This window comes from Amblyraja radiata, chromosome 7 (genome assembly GCF_010909765.2).
Source record: "Amblyraja radiata isolate CabotCenter1 chromosome 7, sAmbRad1.1.pri, whole genome shotgun sequence".
NCBI classification, from domain to species: Eukaryota; Metazoa; Chordata; class Chondrichthyes; order Rajiformes; family Rajidae; genus Amblyraja; species Amblyraja radiata.
The window spans coordinates 68298714-68320313 of NC_045962.1; the positions used below are offsets into that span (position 1 = coordinate 68298714).

General features: G+C 41.5%; 1 protein-coding gene across 4 annotated transcripts in view; it reads right to left on the reverse strand.

The window, feature by feature from the left end:
* zeb2 (zinc finger E-box binding homeobox 2) overlaps positions 1 to 21600 on the reverse strand; it is a 130003-nt gene that overhangs the window by 80226 nt on the left and 28177 nt on the right. The window lies entirely within an intron of this gene.

The window sequence follows — 21600 nt, forward strand, 5'->3', positions numbered from 1 at the left end:
TCCTGCACCTATTGTTTATTGTTATGTGGAAAAAAAACATCATAGCCTTCACCATCACAAAACCAAGTCTTCACCTGACATCTGAATAGTAATGCTGAAGATTTGTACATCAAAACTAGTTGCCTTGTCCAGGCTGTTGCAATATAACCCCTCCAATACCATATATTAAACAAAGTCAAAGATAAGCTTGAAATGCTAATGCCCACAAACACAGGACAAATCCAATCTATTAATTATTATGCTTTCCGTCTTCTCTCAATTATCAGCAAAGTAATGAAAGGGATCATCAAAACTGTTATCCAACACTGAAAGCTTGCTCACAATGCTCAGTTTAGGTTTTGCCAGGACCACTCGACTTTAGATCTTCTTAGAAACATGAATGTAAACAGCTAAAGAAACCAAGAATGACTGCCCTTGCCATCAAAGCTGCAATTCACTACACGAGGAAGCCTTCTTTTAAGGAAAGTCACTCAGAACTAGTGTGCAATGTTTGACTGGTTTGATTCATATTTAATGCAAAGGAAGATGGATGTGCTATTGGAGATGAACCAACATGGCTATGAGACATTGTTACAAAAATCTATCAGGCAGTATTTTAAGCGCAACCATCTTCAACTACTTATTAACTGACCTTCTTTGCATTATGTCCCAGATGGGGATGCTTCTGTGCTGGTTGTATTTCCATTTGTACCACTTCAGTTGAAGGCATACCCATGTCTACATTAGTGCCCCACTATGGATACCACAACTGCTGTGGAGCCTGGGACCATCCAGACAAAAACAGGCTGCATCCTATATAAGACGGTAAACTTCAACAGCAATTCGCTCCAATGAATGTGGTGCACTCCATCTACAAGACAGACAATAGCGATCACCAAGGCTTCTTCAACGGCACTCTCCGACTCCTGGTATCTGAAGGACAAAAGGAGTATTCATGTGGGAACCCCACCACCTCCAACTGCACCTTCTCCTCTCACCACCCTGACTTGGAAATATATTGTTGAGCGATCTACATTACAGCACTTTGATAGTACCTTGATCTCGCATTCTGCAGTGGCTCACACTGTCTCAAGGACAATTAGGCACGGAAAATAAATGCTGGCCTTGCCAATTAGAATCATATCCTGTGAATGTGCTTTATACAAAAAAAACCTTTCTTTCAATGTAACTTATCTCATACCATCAGTTCAACAACTGTTTCTAAATTCAAATTCATCTAAACACCACCGTTTGCCCTTCAGTATTATGATGCTTAGTCTTGCGATTACAACAAAGAGATTAGAGCCATAAAGTCATAGCCATACAGCGTGGATACAGGCCCTTCACTCCAACTAGCCTACTCCGACCAACATGCCCCATCTAAACTAGTCCCATCTGTCTGCTTAAACATTGCGATAGTACCTGCCTCAACTACCTCCACCGGGAGCTTGTTCCATGCACCCACTACCCTTTGTGTAAAGAGATTACCCCTCAGGTTCCCTTTAATCTTTCCCCCTCCCCTTAAACGGTGAGAGGTTACAGCAAAAGGTTACAGAAATGCAATTAGGAATCCAATGCCTTTACGAGTGTGTTTAAGATGCCAAAATGGGAATGCATATTTTTCCACATTTCTGATCCAAAGCACTCAAATCATACCGGCCCCTGACAATGTTTTCAATGTACAGCTGTAGCCTAGCAAGTAGGGCACTGTAATGAAAGCTGTGCCATTGATCAGACCATTTCTTAAAAGGAGACACACAAGGACTGGTTTGTAGTGGGAATCATCTGGTCTCTGAAAGAGATCCTCTGGCAAAAGAAAAAGTGACTCTTCACAGAAACGAAGGTAACAAATGAGATCATGGAGGTGTCTCCTTTGACATTTCAGCGGATAGTGCAATTAACAAATTGTAATGTTATGGAGGGTCCAAATGACATCATGAACCCACTAGTAGTTCTGGACCTCATTCCAAACCCTGAGATTAGATTACAACCCTGGAATAACTCTTCATTATCTTGTTTTTGGATATGTACTGATTTATTCACTTAATTCACTTTTACACATTCTCCTGTATTTGATGGTTGTTTAGTGCAAATTGTATGCCATTGTTTGGAATTCCCCTGTTGGTGAATTATTGCCCCTTTCTCTTCTTCAATGGCTAGTTAGTTGACAGAGGAGGTAAGAGCCATAAAATTAAAAGTTTGTAGCTGTTTTTTCGTAACTGATAACACATTTTGTATGTTTCATTTTGTTGCTGGTTTGCTGGCCTGTTTCTTTTCTCAGGCCTGTTCTAGTTTTCCGTATTGGTACTGGCTCTCAGCAGGAGATTGAAAATGTTTGTTGGACTCTATACAGGTTTATAGTAAGATGTCTGGTGATATATATACTGAAATCATTAATTTTTATAAATACTGCTCCAGCTCTGCAATTTGTACTCAAGATGCAGGATTCCTTAATTAAGGTTAATACGGGTAAAATTGACAATCCTCTGAACCTATCATCAGTAATTTGTAAATGAAAGGTCTCGACCTGAAACGTCACCCATTTGTTTAGTTTAGTTTAGAGATACAGCGTGGAAACAGGCCCTTTGGCCCGCCGAGTCCACACCGACCAGCGATCCCCGCACATTAACACTATCCTACACACACTAGGGACAGTTTACACATACACCAAACCAATTAACCTACAAACCTGCACGTCTTTGGAGTGTGGGAGGAAACCGAAGATCTTAGAGAAAACCCACGCGGTCATGGGGAGAACGTACAAACTCTGTGGAGACAGCACCCGTAGTCAGGATCGAACCAGGGTCTCCGGCACTGCAAGCGCTGTAAAGCAGCAACTCTACCGCTCTGCCACCGTGACCGCCCTTATATCCAGAGATGGATAATTCCCATTCCTCCTGTCCAGAGATGCTGCCTGTCCCGCTGAGTTACTCCAGTTTGTGTCTATCTTCTGCGTATACCAGCATCTGCAGTTCCTTCCTGCACGCTGTTTTCTTCTTTAGTGCTTTTCTTTGAAGGCACTGATTTGTGCTCACAGTTTGCTCTACGAGGATTAGCTTTCGTTGTGCCACTTCATTCAAGTTGCAAACTTCATCTACGACCCGTGGGCTGAAAGACTTGCCGAGATATTTGACCACGGGAAGCATCCCTGTCAAGATCTATCTTGTCCTCGACCTATATAGGAAGACATGCCCATGGCAGAGGTTGCTAGATAGCACGCAGGAATAAGAATTCTGTCAGCCTTTTCCTTTCTATAACCTCAGGACACGTGAAAGTAACTGCAATGTCACAACTGCTGTCAATCAGCTCTGAGCAGGGATCAAACCTCCAGTTCCTGTACAGTTCAGACCAACACAAAGCAGTAACACCACACCATTGGAGTGTCAGGGCGCTGCGTTTTGTCTCTCTGCTGACTGGCACACTCAGCTGTTACTCAGCAACAGTTTATTGAATGCCTAATAGCTTGTTCTTGCCTGTCTTCTGTCGGCTCCTATTCACCCTTCACCTTGCACATATAGCAGGGTACAGCCATGACGACAGGCTTGCCAGAGTATTTTGTTCCTTAATGCTTCCTTTAAATTAACCTATAGTTGTTAAATCAATTGAAGAATACTGGCTTGACTGGGGGAAAAAAACCTTAAGAGTGCCATCCAGGAAGATAAGTAAAACACAAAGTGCTGGAGTAACTCAGTGGGTCAGGCTGCATCTCTGGAGGACAGAGATAAGCGACTTTACAGTCGGGATCCTTCCTCAGACTCAAGAAGGAACCCAACCTGAAATATCACCTATCCATGTGTTCCAGATCTGCTGCCTGACCTGAAGAAGGGTTTCGGCCTGAAACGTCACCTATTTCCTTCGCTCCATAGATGCTGCTGCACCCGCTGAGTTTCTCCAGCATTTTTGTGTACCCTGCTGCCTGACCTGTTGTGTTACTCCAGCACTTTGCCTTTTACTCAAGATACTAGCATATGCAGTTCCTTTTGTATCCAGAAAGCAAGCACTGCCTCATGACTTCTCCACACAGAGAACGATGGTGTTTGCTCCTTTAATGGGAAATGTCTCTACTTATTATGTGCCCGACGCAAAGTTCTATGTGCAGGTTTAAGTAAAGTAATAAGCCATTGAATTAGGTAGCATCTTAATTTAGTTTAGAGATGCAGCGCGGAAACAGGCACTTTGGCCCACCGAGTCTGCGCCGACCAGTGATCCCGGCACACTTACATTATCCTACACACACTAGGGACAATTCACAATTATAGTAGGGTCTCGATCTGGAACGTTACTCATTCCTTCTCCCCAGAGATGCTGCCTGTCCCGTTGAGTTACTCCAGCATCTATCTTCGGTGTAAACCAGCATCTGCAATTCCTTCCTACACATAACCTGCAAATCCGTTTGTCTTTGGAGTATGGGAGGAAACTGGAGATCCCCAAGAAAACCCACGCTGGTCACGGGGAGAATGTGCAAACTCCGTACCGACAAGCACCCGTAGTCAGGATTGAACCCGGGTCTCTGGCTCTGTAAGGCAGTAACTCTATCGCTGCGCCATTATGCCGGCTCTGTCCCACCACACTCCAGCTCAGCACGTCGTGGAGGACCTGGTACTGGCTTCCCAGGTGCACCCCATTTACACAAACCCAATGCTGAACTGTAGTCGACAATACCTGGCTTCAATTTGAACCATGAAATCTTTTCTTTATTTGAATACAACTAACTCGAGAGAAGGAATAATAATCACAACTTGTCAAGTTACTTGTCTGCTTCTTCACAGGGGAGAGATCTCAAATTATAAGAAGTGCAAACATTCCCTCAGAAAAAAAAATTATGTTGTGAGGCTGGAGCTGCCATTTGTGATTCGCATTGTTTAACAATAAAGTCATATTGTCACATATGGATTGTGTTTGTCAGATTCTGTTACTCTGTCACCGTGAACAAAATGGTAGCATTTTTCCCTGCTTAAATATTATAGAGAGGAACCATTTTTTGATCGAAACCAGAGGCTATTGATGATGCATGGGCAACATTCACTGCTGTCTCATTCATTCACAGCTGGTTCAGTTGGTAAAAGTTAATGTTTAGTTTTAAGGTACGGAATGGAAGCAGGCCCTTCGGCCCACAGAGTCCAGCAGTTTTTTCTGCTTTCTCATCCACTCCCTATAAGGGACAATTTACTGAGGCCAATTAACCTACAAACCCGCACTTCTTTGGGATGTGGGAAGAAACCGGAGCACCTGATGGGGACCTATACAGGCACAGGGAGAATGTGTAAACTCCACATAGGCAGCACCTGAGGTTAGGGTTGAACACAGGCCTCCAATCCTGTGAGGCAGCAGCTCTATCAGCTGTGACACTGTGCCGCTATCAAAGGCAATGGCTTATCCTACAATCATTTATAACAAGTTTAAAAAATCTCAAATTTAATTCCAAATCAATGATGTTGCAGTGGATTCCAGGTAAACTAGCGGGAAATTGATGAAGAATCAAGAGACTGCGGGTTCTGAAATTTTGAGCTAAATGACAAAGTGCTGGAGAACTCAGAAGGCCAGGCGGTGCCCATCTTCGGTGTAAAGCAGTATCTGCAGTTCCTTCCTACACATTGGGTTGCAGGCTACCCAAGCAGAATATGGGTTGCTGTTCTTAACCGATAAACTGGACTTATTGCTCCTTCACTTGGGTCGTTTTTCTCCTTCACGGTTCATTTTTCTATGTTAGAAACTCTGGGACGGGGGTTGGTGGAGTTTGGTGTGAAAGATATCATTGAGTGCCCCCAGTTTTCATTAGCATTCCAGTAATCGCGACTGCTGACAGCTAATACTCAACCATGCTGCTCAGATAGAATGGAAACAAGTATGATTCGCTGTCTTTGGGGCGTTTACCTCTGTTCGAGGCAGTAAACATAGAAACATAGAAAAATAGGTGCAGGAGTAGGTCATTCGGTCCTTCGAGCCAGCACCACCATTCAATATGATCATGGCTGATCATCCAAAATCAGTACCCCATTCCTGCTTTTTCCCCATATCCCTTGATTCCATTAGCCCTAAGAGCTAAATCTAACTCTCTCTAGAAAACATCCAGTGAATTGGCCACCACTGCCTTCTGTGGCAGTGAATTCCACAGATTCACAACTTTCTGGGTGAAAATGTTTGTTTGGGTGAGAACGTTTTTCCTCGTCTCAGTACATTTAGAGGGCAAAGTAATTTGCATTCCTCAGGTACATTATTACTGATGTCTTCATGAGTGGTCCAATATTGGCACCGCGGTTTGAATGATATGACACCCCAAATGACCGTCTTTAACTCATCTGAATCGATTGATTGTGGCACCTACTGCATTACTTGTCTACTTGGCAATTTCTTGCATCACACAAGCATTTTTTTTTAAAGAAAAAGGTTTATATGGTAAAAATATATTCTGGCGTGTGTTTCAAAACAATAACAAGTCTCAGGAGCCCAGGGAACTTTGATGAACCAGTTATGTGGTTTGTCAACAGGATCTGAACCCCATGTCTCATTGTGCATTAGTTGTGGCTTGCTGGTATCTCCCTGAATGTACTTTGCAAGACTGACTTCCTGGCATGCTAAAATGTACACTATATGGAATGTGGAAAGACTTCAGTGGGGGAAGGAATAAAACAAACATAGTCAGAAAAGTACCATCACTTACACAGATATGAAAGATCCAACAAAACTATGTACAAATATTAAAAGGAGGGAGTAATAAAACCATTCATAGTGGGCAAGGTAATCAGCCCTATATATATGTGTGCACACACACGCACACGCATGCACACACACACACACACACACACACACACACACACACACACACACACATATATGTATGCTGAACATTTGTTGTTGTTTATTATGGTGTTTACAGAGTACCATTGGTGAGATCGCATTTAGAATATTGTGTTCAGTTCTGGGCACCATGTTATAGGAAAGATATTGTCAAGCTTGAAAGGGTTCAGAAAAGATTTATGAGGATGTTGCCAGAACTAAAGGGTGTGAGCTACAGGGAGGTTGAGTACGATGGGTCTCCTGGAGCACAGGAGGATGAGGGGTCATCTTATAGAAGTGTATAAAATCATAAGAGGAATAGATTGGGTAGATGCACAGAGTCTCTTGCCCAGAGCAGGGGACCAGAGGACATAGGTTCAAGGTAAAGGGGAAAAGATTTAATAGGAATCCGAGGAGTAACTTTTTCACACAAAGGGTAGTGGGTGTATGGCACAAGCTGCCAGAGGAGGTAGTTGAGGCTGGACTATCCCATTGTTTAAGAAACAGTTAGACAAGGAATATGGATAGGACAGGTTTGGAGGGATATGGACCAAATGCAGGCAAGTGGGACTAATGTAGCTGGGACATTGTTGGCCGGTATGGGCAAGTTGGGCCGATGGGCCTGTTTCTACACTGTATCACTCTATGACATATAACAATAGAACTCTCTTGATTCTTGCTTAGCTGGAAAAACTTTGCCAGCAGTTGGTGGTGAATTTATGATGCTACATATAGATTGTTTTTTATTCCCCACACATGATAATAACAGACTATCGTGCCACTAGCACTTAAATTGCATAGAGAAGTGCTGCTTTTTCTGTTGGCAAAAAACTTTTTAAGGCAAATAATTCCACAAATAAAAGAGAATTGCACTTGATTAGATGACTCTGTAATGCAAAACGTTAGAAGGAGGATACCTGTATGAATATGAGTGCCTCTTGGTCCCTTTCAGCCCTGGTTTTTATCAAGTTACAAACTGTTGGTTTAAGTCTAGCACGCTGCAGACATTCTGTCGCGAGTTCATCCTCAGGTGACATGATGGACAGAGACAGTGGTTTGTGGGCAACAATCCACATTCATGATGTCAAATGAAGCAAAAATCCATGACTATTAGGGATAGCAAGAAGATTTCGAAGGAAGGCGTAGAAGCTTGTGTATATAAAATGCACAGGATTAAAGAGCAACATGTAAGAACAATTGCCTCCTTTGTTATTCATTTAAAGTTCTAAACAATGATCAGGCCAAGCATAAACCTAGGTTCAATGGCTAAATGACATTTGATGGCTGTTTGGAACACAACACATTCTTTCAGCATCTCTGGACTTGGGCTAGAAATGCCATACTGGTTTGTTGCCTTTTGATTGAGCAGTGACCCCCTTTGGAGTGTGCATCTGGCCACCAATTGAGTTCAGGAACAAGCCAAGTTGTGAATTGGTCCACCTCTCCCTCTCCCCCTCCCCCCTATCCTCACCCCGTCCTCCCCACAAATGGCTGAATAGCTTGAAGTAATTCCGTGCACAGACTCACACATGCAGAGAGGTGAATTGGCCAAGGTCCTAAGGGATACCTAACAACTGCAATAACTTGTATCATGTTTCAGCACCTTCTTTGGAGGTGATAATTGGATGGGTGGGGTTGGTAGGTACATTTTAAAACAAATCTTCCATGCAATTATGGAAACACAAGGAACTACAGATGTTGGAATAGCAAAAAAGCAAACTGCTGGAGGAACTCCATTGGTCAGGCAGTATCACTGGGATAATGGGAAGACTCATGTTCACACTGATGAAGGGTTTGAAGAAGGATCCCGACCCGAAACATCATCAGTCCATCCTCCACATATGCTGCCTGACCCACCAAGTTGCTCCAGCACTTTATTTATTTTTGTGCAATTATGTTTAGAAATTCCTCCAGCGGTTTCTAAAACTTCAAGTATTATTTGCCTAGAGAGTCTTCCTAACTTCAGCCAGAACAGTTGAAAATTGTAGAGAACAAAATTTACAATGAAGGCAAGTGTAATTCGTCAAATTCATGTGCTCTCAAATATTTTCTTACACTTTCTTTTACCCTCTTTGCACATATATTTGCTCTTTTGCACATAACTCGGACACCTCCTTGCTTGCGTACATTCTGCAGAATTCCTGCATACTTTCGCTTTAGGTAAGGAACACTTAGTGAGGGCATAATTCTGAGTGCATAAGTGGTTTGCACTTACATTGTCCAGCACACACGTACTAACGTTTATGAAACGCTTGGTGAATAGAATTTCAGACAAATTCTCATCAGTCGTCAGCATTAGTTTCTGCCCAAAAGCTGGCTTGTGTTGTTTCCTTGGCAGGAGGTGTTAGAGAGGGTGGGTTGGTAGGATAGTGGTGGAAGGGGGTGGGGGAGAACAGCAGAAGGAAGGATGGGAGTACACTGAAGAGAACTAACTAAGCATGCGTCTGAATGTGCATCCAACACCTCAGTACAACAAAGGTAGTGTCAGGACCCTCAATCACAACTCCATCACCGGATATTCCAACCTTCCCAGGCAGTTACCTAGGCAGCAGTAAAAAGTCCCACCATCTAAAGACTACTCACATAAACATAAAAAAGGAGGTTGAGGTGGTGATTGCTATGCAGGCGCCCACCTTCTCGAATAGGCATCTTTTTTGCCTAAGAAACGGTGTGGACAAATTTTGTTTTAAAAGTAGCGCAGCCACGACTACCACCACTATCACTTAAATCCTTCCTTCTCCCTGATTCCCTGTTAGCTTCTAGGTTCACAGATATGTAACTACAATTAACATGCTCTGGCTGGGGATTTGCACAGCCGCCATCCTTCAGGCTGTATCCTGATGAAGCAGTATATTATTTCAGCTGGTAGTTTAACAAAGCTTTGGGATGAGACTGATTGATTAAGACCAGATGGGTGGCCACACATAGGTGCGACAAAAATAGAACGCATTGCAGACATTCCTGGCATTGTCCATCTATGGACAGGGGAGGTGGACTGGCTGCAACTACCTTATCTACCACCTAGTGGGTCTAGAAAGACAGGAATGTGAGTGTGGCTAGGATGACGTGGGCAGTAGGGGCAATGTGCGAGTGCATGCGGCTTGCATAAGTCCTTGCGTTCCTGGGTCAGGCTTCTCTCTCTCATTCTCTCTCTCTCTGACTCTCTCTCTCTCTCTCTCTCCCTGACTCTCTTTCTGTCTCTCTTTGACCACCCTCCACCCCCACATGACAGCATAAAGTTTCACTTAATGCTCTGCCAGAGCCAAAGCAGTTACCTAACTGTTATAAATCGTCTTGGATTTCACTGCCGAGTCTGTGCAGCGACTGATCTCTGGCTGGCATCTCCGGTAGCTGTGTGCTGCTGCCTGCGGGGCATGATGGATTAGGGACCCCTGTCTTGATGCCGTCTACTCTGAGAGGGGGAAAATAAAACTTTTCTTCAGCTCCCTTCAGTTATAATAAAAATCCCACATTGAGGTGGTATCACAGATGTGCTTTGAAGAGTGTAGACCCATCAAAACATTTAGAGTACAATCCAATTAATCTGTGAACTAAAGATAAACCTTGCTATTGCTGTTCATTTATACAATGGAGAGAGTTGCTCAAGGCCTCTCCTTTAAAAGTCACTCCTAATTTTTTTCTGCAAAGTCATGGGTTTTATAAGCTTGTGCTTCTGCATATCGCAGTGGGCAAAATTAGTGATGTGACGCTTGGTGCGTTGATTAAAATCCCCAAATTGTTTCCATTCTTCCATGATTGTACAGACATCTCTAAAAATACATCTCCCAGAGGCTGGAGCGTGCAACTCAGTGCAAAATTATTGATGTCTCAATAAAATGCTCAAAAATACGTCCTTGTTTTGCTCATGCTAAATACACATATATTGTACAGAAGGGTTTGACTGCACTACATTTTTTAATTTTGGCTGCTACTATGTACATTCGCAAGCAATCAAGAACCAGTTTTACTCCACCTATTTTTTCTTTTTTCTTTTTCTCTGATTATTTCACTTGGTAGCTACAAATATTTTGGAGTTGGAGAGAAAGCCTATTAGACTGGATGGGGGGGGGGGGGGGGGGGGGGAAAGGTCAAGTGATATATCTGCACCCAACCATCCAACTAGTGTCAGCAAGCAAACATTGAAAATACCTGCAATACCCCAAAACTAAAATACGATACCAATCGTTTCACTCATATAATCCAGGTTTGATTTCTATTAACCTAAAAAATAGACAAGTTAACTTTGGCTTTTAACTTTTGAGTTGCGTTTTTCAGATGTCCTAATTACAAACTTGACATATCATGTTACAGAGGACAGCATAAATCTTACAGTGTGGCAACATAAATCCAGGCCAATTGGTCTATCCCGCTGTTATTCCCACACAGTCTCATTATCGATTCCTCGTATTTCTTGCCTCTTCTCTACTTGCCCAGGATACACTTAAATGCCTATGTGCTATTTGCCTCAACTACTCACATAAGGCAGCACATTTCACATTCTCACCACCCCCTCAGTGAAGATCTTTCTTCTGAATTCCTAATTGAGTTTGTTCAGATTTTTATCGTTGCCCAGCAAATGTGAAGCATGCTGTCTTCAAAGCTTCAAAGATTATTTTTATGTTTCTATTCAAAATTCGATAATCGGTAAACAATCACCATCATATTTTCAGAAGTGTCATCTCTAAGCTTGAGAAATGTGAGAAAACATTTATTCCTGGATGGATGAAAATGAAGCTCAGTAGTCACTGACATCTGCAGCTGCTCTGGAGCCGACTTTAAGTTGTATTTAAATACAAGCTCCAAAAATAACAAAGGCTGCCATTTAATACCCTCTGCAGCAAAATAAGACAGGAGTCTTTTTGTTTAAATATTGGAAATCTTCTTTCTATTTATCTGGCCATGACTCTACCTCAGTTAAAAAGAAAAGGGGTTGCATTTACAGCTAATGAAGTGCTTCCGAGGTGCAGTTGCTGATGCAAGAGTTTTATATGCATAGCAAGCTCCCATAAACAGCAATGGGATAATAACCAGATCATATGTTATGGTCGTGTTGAGTTACAGTGAAATATTGGCCAGTGTATTGGGAATAATGTTTCCACTTTTCTTCAAAATGCTGGTATTTGTCTTATGTCCCTTGAGAGACTAGTCAGGGCCTCAGTTTATCCATTACTCCAAGAGCCAGTATCTCCAACAGCTCAGTGCTTTCTCAGTACCACCGTGGAGTATTAGCAAAATATTTGATGAATCTGGTGAGATTTGATACCATAATCGTTTAAGTCAGGAGTGCTGCCAACTTAGCCACAGATACCTGCGAGATGTTTTCTGATCTGCCAGAATCAACATAAAGTAAAAAATAATAATTCTCTTTCAAAATTTATTATCATATCTGGTCAAGATTTGCTATCATAGATTGCATTGTTAGAATGATTTACTGGATCTTTTGCTTGATTACCTTTTGGGGAAGCAGGAGATTTTCCCCTAGCCTCTTCTCTCATCAGCCATATTCTTATGCCTGTGAACCTTTGTCAGGAGATGGTCTGTAAAAGCATGAACTAAACATGGGCCGATGTAAGGGACATGTCTAAAATGCAGATAGACACAAAACGCTGGAGTAACTCAGCAGGCCAGGCAGCGCCCCTGGAGAAAAGGAACATGTGATGCTTCGGGTCGAGATCCTTCTTCAGACTGAGAGTCCAGGAAGAGGGAAACTAAAGGTATGAAAAGGTTCAAAAACAATTCGGAGCAGCATTGATGCCCAAGGAAAGGTGGAGCCCACAATGGAACATTGTTGGTTGTCAAAAAGTGCAGATTGGTTTTCTTATTTTTATTTATTTTCTTGAATAAGTGATTAATGATTTTGATGTTACATAATTGGCTCTAGGACTTTGAACATACTGCGCCAGGGTTCTTATCTCATAAACATTGTTGGATCCTCAGTTGAACATTATCTGTATAGGAAATTATTAGCTTAGGATGATCTGGTCAATTGCTTTATTTTATACCTTTGGCAGATGGATAGGTGGCAATTTCAATTCAATTTGCACATTAGAACCGGCAGGCAAGCATTCAATTCAAATTGTCCAGATTAATTACATTACATGGAACCAGTGGAAGTGGACTGTACACTATTATAGTTTGCTTAACTCAATGAGAGACAGATGGATCTTACATAAAGTTAGCCGCATCCTTTGCTATGTCCATTTCTAATCCCTGACTTAATTGAGGCCCATTTACAGTTTAGGTCTGAATAGGTATCGGCAGTGAGTATCCTATTGTATCAACCCATTGAGGAATAGAATAGGCCCAAAAATATTGTTTAATTTGTGCGCCGGTGAGGGCAAGTTGGGTCAAAGTGCCTGTTTACACGCTGGATCAATCTATGACTCAAAATGTTTGGTTTGCTTTTCACTTAAATGAAAGGAACCTCCTCCAGGTCATTAGATAGCCATCATATCCTCTATCCTTCAAAAAAAAGCCACATTATTCCATCATTCTCCATCAATCAGTGATGGTTCATTATCTATTCCAGGGAACATTTGTGGTATTAGCTGAGGAGAAGTTCACAGTTCTCCCAGTGTTCTGGCCAACACTCTTATTTCAAACAGCAACAAGGACACTAATGTGTGTAAAATGGCTGCCACATTTGCCAACATCACAACAAAGCAATTCACTGAATGCGAATCATTTTTGCAATGTTTCAGAGCAACAAGCTGATGGCTAAAGCAAACCTTTTTATAGTCTGCTGCTATCGCTTACATCGTCTCACTTCATCGGATTATGTCTCACTCATTTCATGATGTAAATAGGGTGTATACTTAATGGTTTATTGTTCACATATATGTCTAACACCATAGATTTGTTAGTGAATGGTATGCTGGATGCAGATATACCACCAGCAGGGCAGGTGCTAAAGTCCGGCTTAGACTGTGCTCAAAGAATTATGCTACCTCAGGCAGTAAAAATGCAAGATTTTTACATCCAAATAAACTGCTTCAATCCATTCCCATTCACCTCATTGCCTTCAGTTACAAATCTTAATATTCCAGGTATTTCCAGAGCAGGCAGCTGTATTAAACAAACATTAATACAATTCTCAGGTGGAAGCTATAAATATTATGCATTAGCAAGTCTTAGTTATTTTGAGCTTGTATGATGAGAGAGCCATATTTAACCTCTCAAGTACCATATCACCACAGACCAAATTTAAAGCAAGTAAACTGAGATACAGTAACTTGTTTTAGGTCTTCTCAATCACAGACAAACTATAACTTGATTTAAGTCCTCTCGATCACGAGTACATCACATAATACCTCTGCAATGATTGAAAGTCTTTTGACCATCTCTGGATTTAAAACCAGTTCATGGTGGCAAATAGTTAACATCAAATGCTGTTGTCATCATTATGTCATTAAACAGGGAAGAGTGCTGAAAAGATTCATGAGGATGTTACTGGGAATGGAGTGGCTGAATTATAAAGCGAGGCTGGATGGACTGGGAGACGTTCGCCCTGGAGCATTTGAGTCTGAGTGGTGATCTTATAGAAGTATATAACTTTGCAAGAGATGTAGTTAGGTGGACGGTCAGTCTTTTTCCAAGAATTGGAGAGTTTAAAACTAGAGGAGATAGATTTAAGATACGAGGGGGGAGATTTAAAAAGGACCTGAGGGACAATATTTTCACACAGAAGCAAATGGGACTTAGTTGGATAGACATTTTAGTTGTCATGGAGGAGGTGGGCCAAAGGGCATGTTTCTGTTCTGTATAACTCTATGACTCTAAATAATGTTCTGCATAAAATTAATTTCTTTGGACTTTCTCAATCCACTTTGTGCTGTGGTGGTAACTGATGAAGACTGCAACAAAATGAAAGTTAGTGATACCACAGGATATATGTAAAAATCAGAGGGGCCAGGCAGCATCTCTGGAGAGAAGGAATGGGTGACGTTTCAGGTTGACCCAAAAAGTCACCCATTCCCTCTCTCCAGAGATGCTGCCTGTCCCGCTGAGTTACTCCTGCTTTTTGTGTCTATCTTCGGTTTAAACCAGCATCTGCAATTCCTTCCTACACAAAATGTAACCAGGATTGAGTTCTTCGTTGCTTGGTGTCTTCATTGTTTGGTTTCTTCATTGCGTACTGCTAATGAATAAACAGTATCTGGTTCTTCGCATCCTCAAATTGTACTTTCTAATTCATTTGACAAAAAACATGCATTTACAAAGGCATCCTGTAATCAGCACTTTCAGTCTTCCAGTCAGAGGAGAGAAAAGAAAGTGAGAATAAAACTCAATTGAAGGTAACAGAGTTGGGTCTCAATGAGATATTCAGCACAGACTGACGTTACACTACAGCTTAGGCAACTCCAATCAACAGGTGTTTTGACATCCCACTTCTCAAGGCGCATTTGTGTGTAGGCATACTCCTTGAGCCATTTTGCATCACAGGAAAACTCCATCTGTGGAGGACTGTTCTGTCATTTTATGGAGATCCCTTTTGCTAAGAGAGAGCTGTGAACTCTTAGATCTGACTGGGTGGTAAGAAAATAATAATTAAACTGTATACAGCTATTAACAGTTTGTGTAAAATAAATTTGTAAAAGTGACAGTAGGAGGGAAAGAATAATAAAACTGTGACATTAGTTTGAAAAAAATAAATGGAAGAATCTATAGAAGAAAATTAGAACTGCAGAAAGTGTACAGCACAGCACACTGTGTGTATAATTAGAAGGACAGGTATTAAAATGTTGTTTCTGTGTTGTGACTGAAACACAATTCTACTTCTTACTTCACCAAAAAGGGTTGCTTTTTAACATGCAAATAAATAATTCCAATCTGTTCCATTCAACTCATTTCCTGTCGTTGCTTATTTATTTTTTAAACCTTTTTTTTTATTAGACTGAGGTGTGGATTAGGTAATTACTGAAAATTCTGAGATTTGGAAGCTTGCCTTCCACCAGCAACAGGAAACTACATAATTGTACCCAGAGTGAGAAATGCATTTTCGATGAGGATAAATGACACGATTGGCTCACGAAGGGAAAAGGTAAACTCTTGTCTTGATTATATATAATATATATATATATGTTAAAAAAAAATTAGTGATATGTTAAGCAATACTGGCAAATCTCACATTATTAAAGTGTTTAAATATTAATTACATCACTCTGTAGTAGCCATGACTATTTCTCTTAAGTTTTTTACAGCATTGGAGGGACCATGTGCAGGAAGACACTCAGTCCCCATCACATCACTCCTGGATGCACAGCTAGCCTCGCACCACCTGAGACAGATCACAATGCATGTTATATTCACTCATGCACACCAAGCAATACACAGGTTTAGTGTAAAGCGACTTTAAAAGCTCATCGGGCACGTACTTTGCTTGTATGAAATACCTTATTCATGACAGAGCAGCAAGTGCCTAGGTAATTACTGGAATCAAGGTGGCCTCAGAAGTGTTTAAATCTACAAGGACACCAAGGGCATGAATAATACAAAATAATTTGCATCTAAATTTTTTAAGTGTTCTTTATTCAAAAACTAAGCTGCAGTTACGATTAAAGTTTGATGAGTTGGCGGCAGAACACTTCTTCGCTGCTGCAGAAGAGGCGCTCATTTTGCTGAAATTATTGAAGATGAAGAGGGAGAGTGAGGGGAAAGAGGAGGAAAAACAGTGCTTGTTTGGGATACTGAGCCGGAATGATGACACTGGTAACACCATCCAGTTTACAAATGGTGCCAGACTGTCACTTGTGAACTACAATCTGACAAGGGAGATTTGATATCATAGCCCTGCTTCAGTCTAATTTATTGCATATATGGGACACAGCTCCCTGTTTACTCATTTCATAGTTTTTCAAATGAAATTACTTTCGTACAGTATTTCCCAACATACCCCTTATATGAAAGTCAGAGAAAACATTATTAAAATTTATGCAAGGAGGTATTATTATGTTTGATCAACCCACAGATGGCAATGCATTCAAATCTGTAATACAGTCAGCAGTAGGTTTCATTGCACACTTTTATTTTACCCTTTCTCTTTGATGAAAGATTCCAACCCACAACTGTCCCCTTTCCCCACCTGACACTAGGGACAAAAAAAACTTTTGAGGTGTGAATTTATCATCTAGCAGCTGTTAGATATCTTCTAAAACCTGCCGGCTACCAAAACAAAGGCACAGAAACACATACAGTTCCACACATACAAATCCCCACACATGAATTCAAGATAAAAACACAAGCACACACGCAAATGTACCCACATATTGCATAAAAACACATATGCATAAGCAAACCGTGCAGACACACGCAGACACAGATACTCGCACGCACACACATACATGCACACACGCACATGCGTGCACACACAAACTCAAACGCACACTCTTGCAGGCATCTAAATCACAGGTACACAGATGCATATAGAAACATGATAATCAAATGCAGGCATACAAACAAAAACAAACATTTGTAAGTACATGCAAACATATAGACATGCAATGCATACAAGACATACATGCACCTACAGAAACAAACATACAGAAACACATGCTGACAAACATACACACTAGAAAACGTGTTACATCAGAGAAGACTTATGAACACACTTACAAACGCACATGTGCAGCACACAGTCACAAAATCTGCTGTTGAATTTGCTGATTATACTCTACAAACACACAAGCTGTGGCAAGCTAAACCTACTGAAACACCTGCTTGCTGCCCAGACTCTGGGAGAGAAAAAAACAGCATGTAAATCAACACTTGGAAGAGATAGCTGACAGAGTGTATAAAATCTGAGCAATTTTTTATGTAGAACCTTCATTTCATCCAAACTCCCTGAACTTGTTCACCAATATATTATAATTTCCAAAGAGGACAATCTCACAAACAATACCATGTTTGGCTGTTCTCAACTTTCTGAAGAAATGGATAATTTACCCCACCACATTCTTTATTTAACAATGTGACATTGTGCTAAAAATACTTCTTTTTTAAGGCCGAGGTGCATTATATTAAAAAAACAACTATGGTCTAACACGTTTGAAAGGCAGCTTAGAAAATCTATTTTGCTTTTGGAGGTAAATACTTTTCTAGGGCCAGGGCGAGGGGTGGGGGTTGGGTTGGAAATGGGGGTGGGCGGTGGGAGTCTCTCAGTAAGAACAAAGAGCTGGTAAAATATCTTGAAAGATAATAGTTCGTTTGTTATTGTTTTTTTTGCCACACAAGAAAGAGAAAAAAGTAAAAAGTAAAGTTCAGTGCATTTTTGCTTTGGATCTGATGCACAAGTTGTGAGCAATGCAAATAGACTAGCCTTGTTGGATTTTCTGCGCGATACTTTCCCTTTTCCTTTTATTGCTCCCGGATTTAAACAAAGGATAACAATTTTACTCTCAAACAAAGAATTTCCCTCAACGGACCCCTGCCCAGCAGGTCACCTATCTTTGCGACAGTTTTCCTTTTCCCACGCTAACCCCGGGGCTCATTTGCATAAGGACTCTGTTGTGACAATTAGTTTCAGGTGAGCTGATTTCTATGCATCTGGGCCCAGGACATTGCAGCTACGCCGGGCCTCCCCAATGCCTTTCCTAATTGCGACTGACTGGCACCAGACACAATCGCCCGCTTGAATCAGCAAATTGTCGTCTCAAGTAACATGTTGCGACCTTGCATTGCGCAAATCATATCACTGCGCCCAACGAGGTAAATGAGGAATAATGCAAACTCAAAACTCAGCACAATAGCCAGTTGATCCTCCCCTTTCACCTCCTGACTGTTACAAGGCTTTCTTCCCCTCCCCCACCTCCCCCCCCTAAAAATGCGTTCTGCTCGGTGCCTGGGCATCTTTCTGTCACATTTCTGGAGCATAGTCAAGTTCCTCTGTACAGAAATGTATAATTATCACGTATCCGTAAGGGAGTGTATAATTTTCCCCAATGATGAAAGGGATCCAAGACCACTAAAGCTACCCCTGTCTCCAATGCAACAATGATGTTTTACTCTCGCCCTTTATTTTCGTGTTGTTTTGATTCCCCCCCCCCCCTCTTCCCCGACCCACCCCCACTAACACCCCACTCCAATAATCTTGCACAGATCCAACACCTTTTGGCAAGGCAGCTCAAACAGATGCCGGAGGTGGCAGCATCAGAGACCATGAGCGACAAGTCTTATTTTAAAGTGGAACTATCTATTCCAAAAATGATAGTTTCCTTTTATTCAAAAGCACCACTGGTTTGCAATTCTTACCAGTGTTTGAGAAAGAGACACAGAGAGGGAGAGAAAGAGAAGGAGAGTGAGAGAGAGAGAGTGAGAGAGAGAGAGAGGGGGAGAGAAAAGCAAAAGAGAGAAAATGTTGTGACATTCGCTTGTCTAGGCAAAGCTGATTTGATTTGCCTTACAAGCCCTCTAAATTCCAGCAGAATCGCCCTTCAATGAATGAGACCAGATTGTGTCACTACCATGCATCAGGTTTATGGTTCTCAGGATCACTGGTACCAAACATCATCACAAAGTAGGAACCCCTGTTATCAGAAAAGTAGTGATTTCCAATGACAGTGCAACAATTCCATTCCCTTGCCACAGTACAAGCATCACCTAGCAGTGGTAGAAAGCACTGGCCTGTTGATATTCCTCTACAAAACTTCTGGTTCAGCCCCCAGGGCACTCCCAACTCTTAAAACTTCCAAAACCACAGAATGATGTGACCTGTATCACTGGTGTAAATTGTTAGCCAGCCATGTGGACTAAAAAAGCACAGGAGAGAAACAAGGTTATGGTTGATCACGAGACAACACTTTATGGTGTGTTAATAACTCATTCTTCGTACATATACCTCTCGAAGTGTAAGGCCCAGTTATGATGTTGTAAGGATACTCTTTGATACTTAACACTTCAATTTAAAAAGAAACCTAAAAGTCCCCTAATAGATCAGGCAGTATCCATTTTGGAATGTAGGAAGAAGAGGAATAGGAGTAGGTCACATACACCACTGAGCTTTTATTCCGTTCAGTGGCGCCATGACCCTTTCTCCACGTTCCCCGTACTTCAGAATATATTTGGTCAAGACAAATGTATTTATTTCAATTTTAAATTCAGAATTGACCAAGAATTGTCATTTGTGTGAGCAAGCCTCACAGTACTAATACCCTTTGCACATAGAAGTTTTTCTTGATCCCTGACAAGGTCGGGCACTAATTTTCAGTCAGCATTCCTGAGTCTGTGATTTTTTTCCCACTCAAATTGGTAAAAAATCAGCACATTGCTAACTGCCAGCTTGTGCACCTGCCCGCTATCCCCACTCCCCATCTCCCGGCACAGATCGTTGTCCAACCATGTCAACGATATGCAAGAACTTCTACTCTAGATGATAATTTATTCTGGAAGTTGATGTAAATATCGTCTAAAGATATTTATCTATCTAACACCTCAGCCATGACCTACCCTTAACAAAGGCACAGTGGTTCACACTGATCAGCTGAGGAACAGAGATGGCTCCAACAGTGAAGAAGCTAGTGCCCTTAATGGTGTAGGCTTTGCCCATGGCGGTGGTGTAGGTGCCCTTAGTACTGGAAGCCAAATCTGTAGCAAAGTGGGGAATAGTGGCGGCAAAGTCGAGAATTCCCGTTTTCAAGGGTCTTGACCCAGAACGTCACTTATCCATGTTCTCCAGAGATGCTGCCTGACCTGCTGAGTTACTCCAGCACTTTGTATCTATTTTGCCCATTTTCAAAGGTGTGTTAAATTGCTGCAAGGAAGATTACCTAAACCATACACCAACGACCATTATGGTGTCAATGTTTTCTAAACTGGAACACATCAATCTATTCCTGGACATTCTGACATGTGTCCCCTTCCACCCCCCCCCCCTCCCCTGCCACCCGCCAACTCCAGGAAACACTATCTGTTAAGTTCTGGAGACGAGTAAAGTGATGAACAGTTACTTACAATGCAAATATCTGTAAAAATCGTTTGACACATCCATGTTATTTTTACACTGTTATCATCAGAAGAAGGCACATCCTTTACAAAGCTACTTTTGTTAAAAAAAAGAGACAGCAATACCACATTCAAGGATAGGCACTGTGCCAAGAACGGATAATTTGGTCTAATATGATGGTAAATAGCCTGCATTTGTATAGCACCTTCCCCATCTTCTTGACATCTCAAAACCCATGAAATACTTTCAAAGTATAGTCGCTGTCATAATATAGGAAATGTAAGAGCCAATTTACGCACAGTCCCTTCCAATGAAAAGCAATGTTATCATCTGTCATAATTATGTTGGTCAATGGTGTAGTTGGAAAGGCACTGCACAGATATCCACTGCACTTCTCAGACACAACATTATGGGATTTTTTAAGCCCTCTCTAAAACGTGGGCAGAACCTTGTTTTAGCAACTGAAAGATAGCAAGGTGCCAAACTTCCAACAATGTAGCTGTCCTCCAATACCACATTAGAGCCTAGAATCTTGTGCTCCAGTCTCTGGAAGATAGAACAGTACAACACAGGAAGAGGCCCTTCAGCCCACAATGTCTGTGCTCTGGACATTGAATTGGAATTATTGCAACACCAAACTGAATGAGAAGTTCAGTGAAAGGCATTCACTAAGTATGCTACTCGATATGTTAAAGGTTTGGCACTGGCCATTCAAATTCAATTATACAATTTGATATGGAGTACAGTTATTTAAAAGTATATGCAGCCTTATATGATGACACATGGACCAATATTATTTTCACAATTCTTTTCTACTGCACAGTTTGTATCTTCTTTTTGGTGGACGGGAAAAATTAACAGATGTTGTAATCTATGCTCAGCACTCCCCTATAGAAACATAGTAAAAC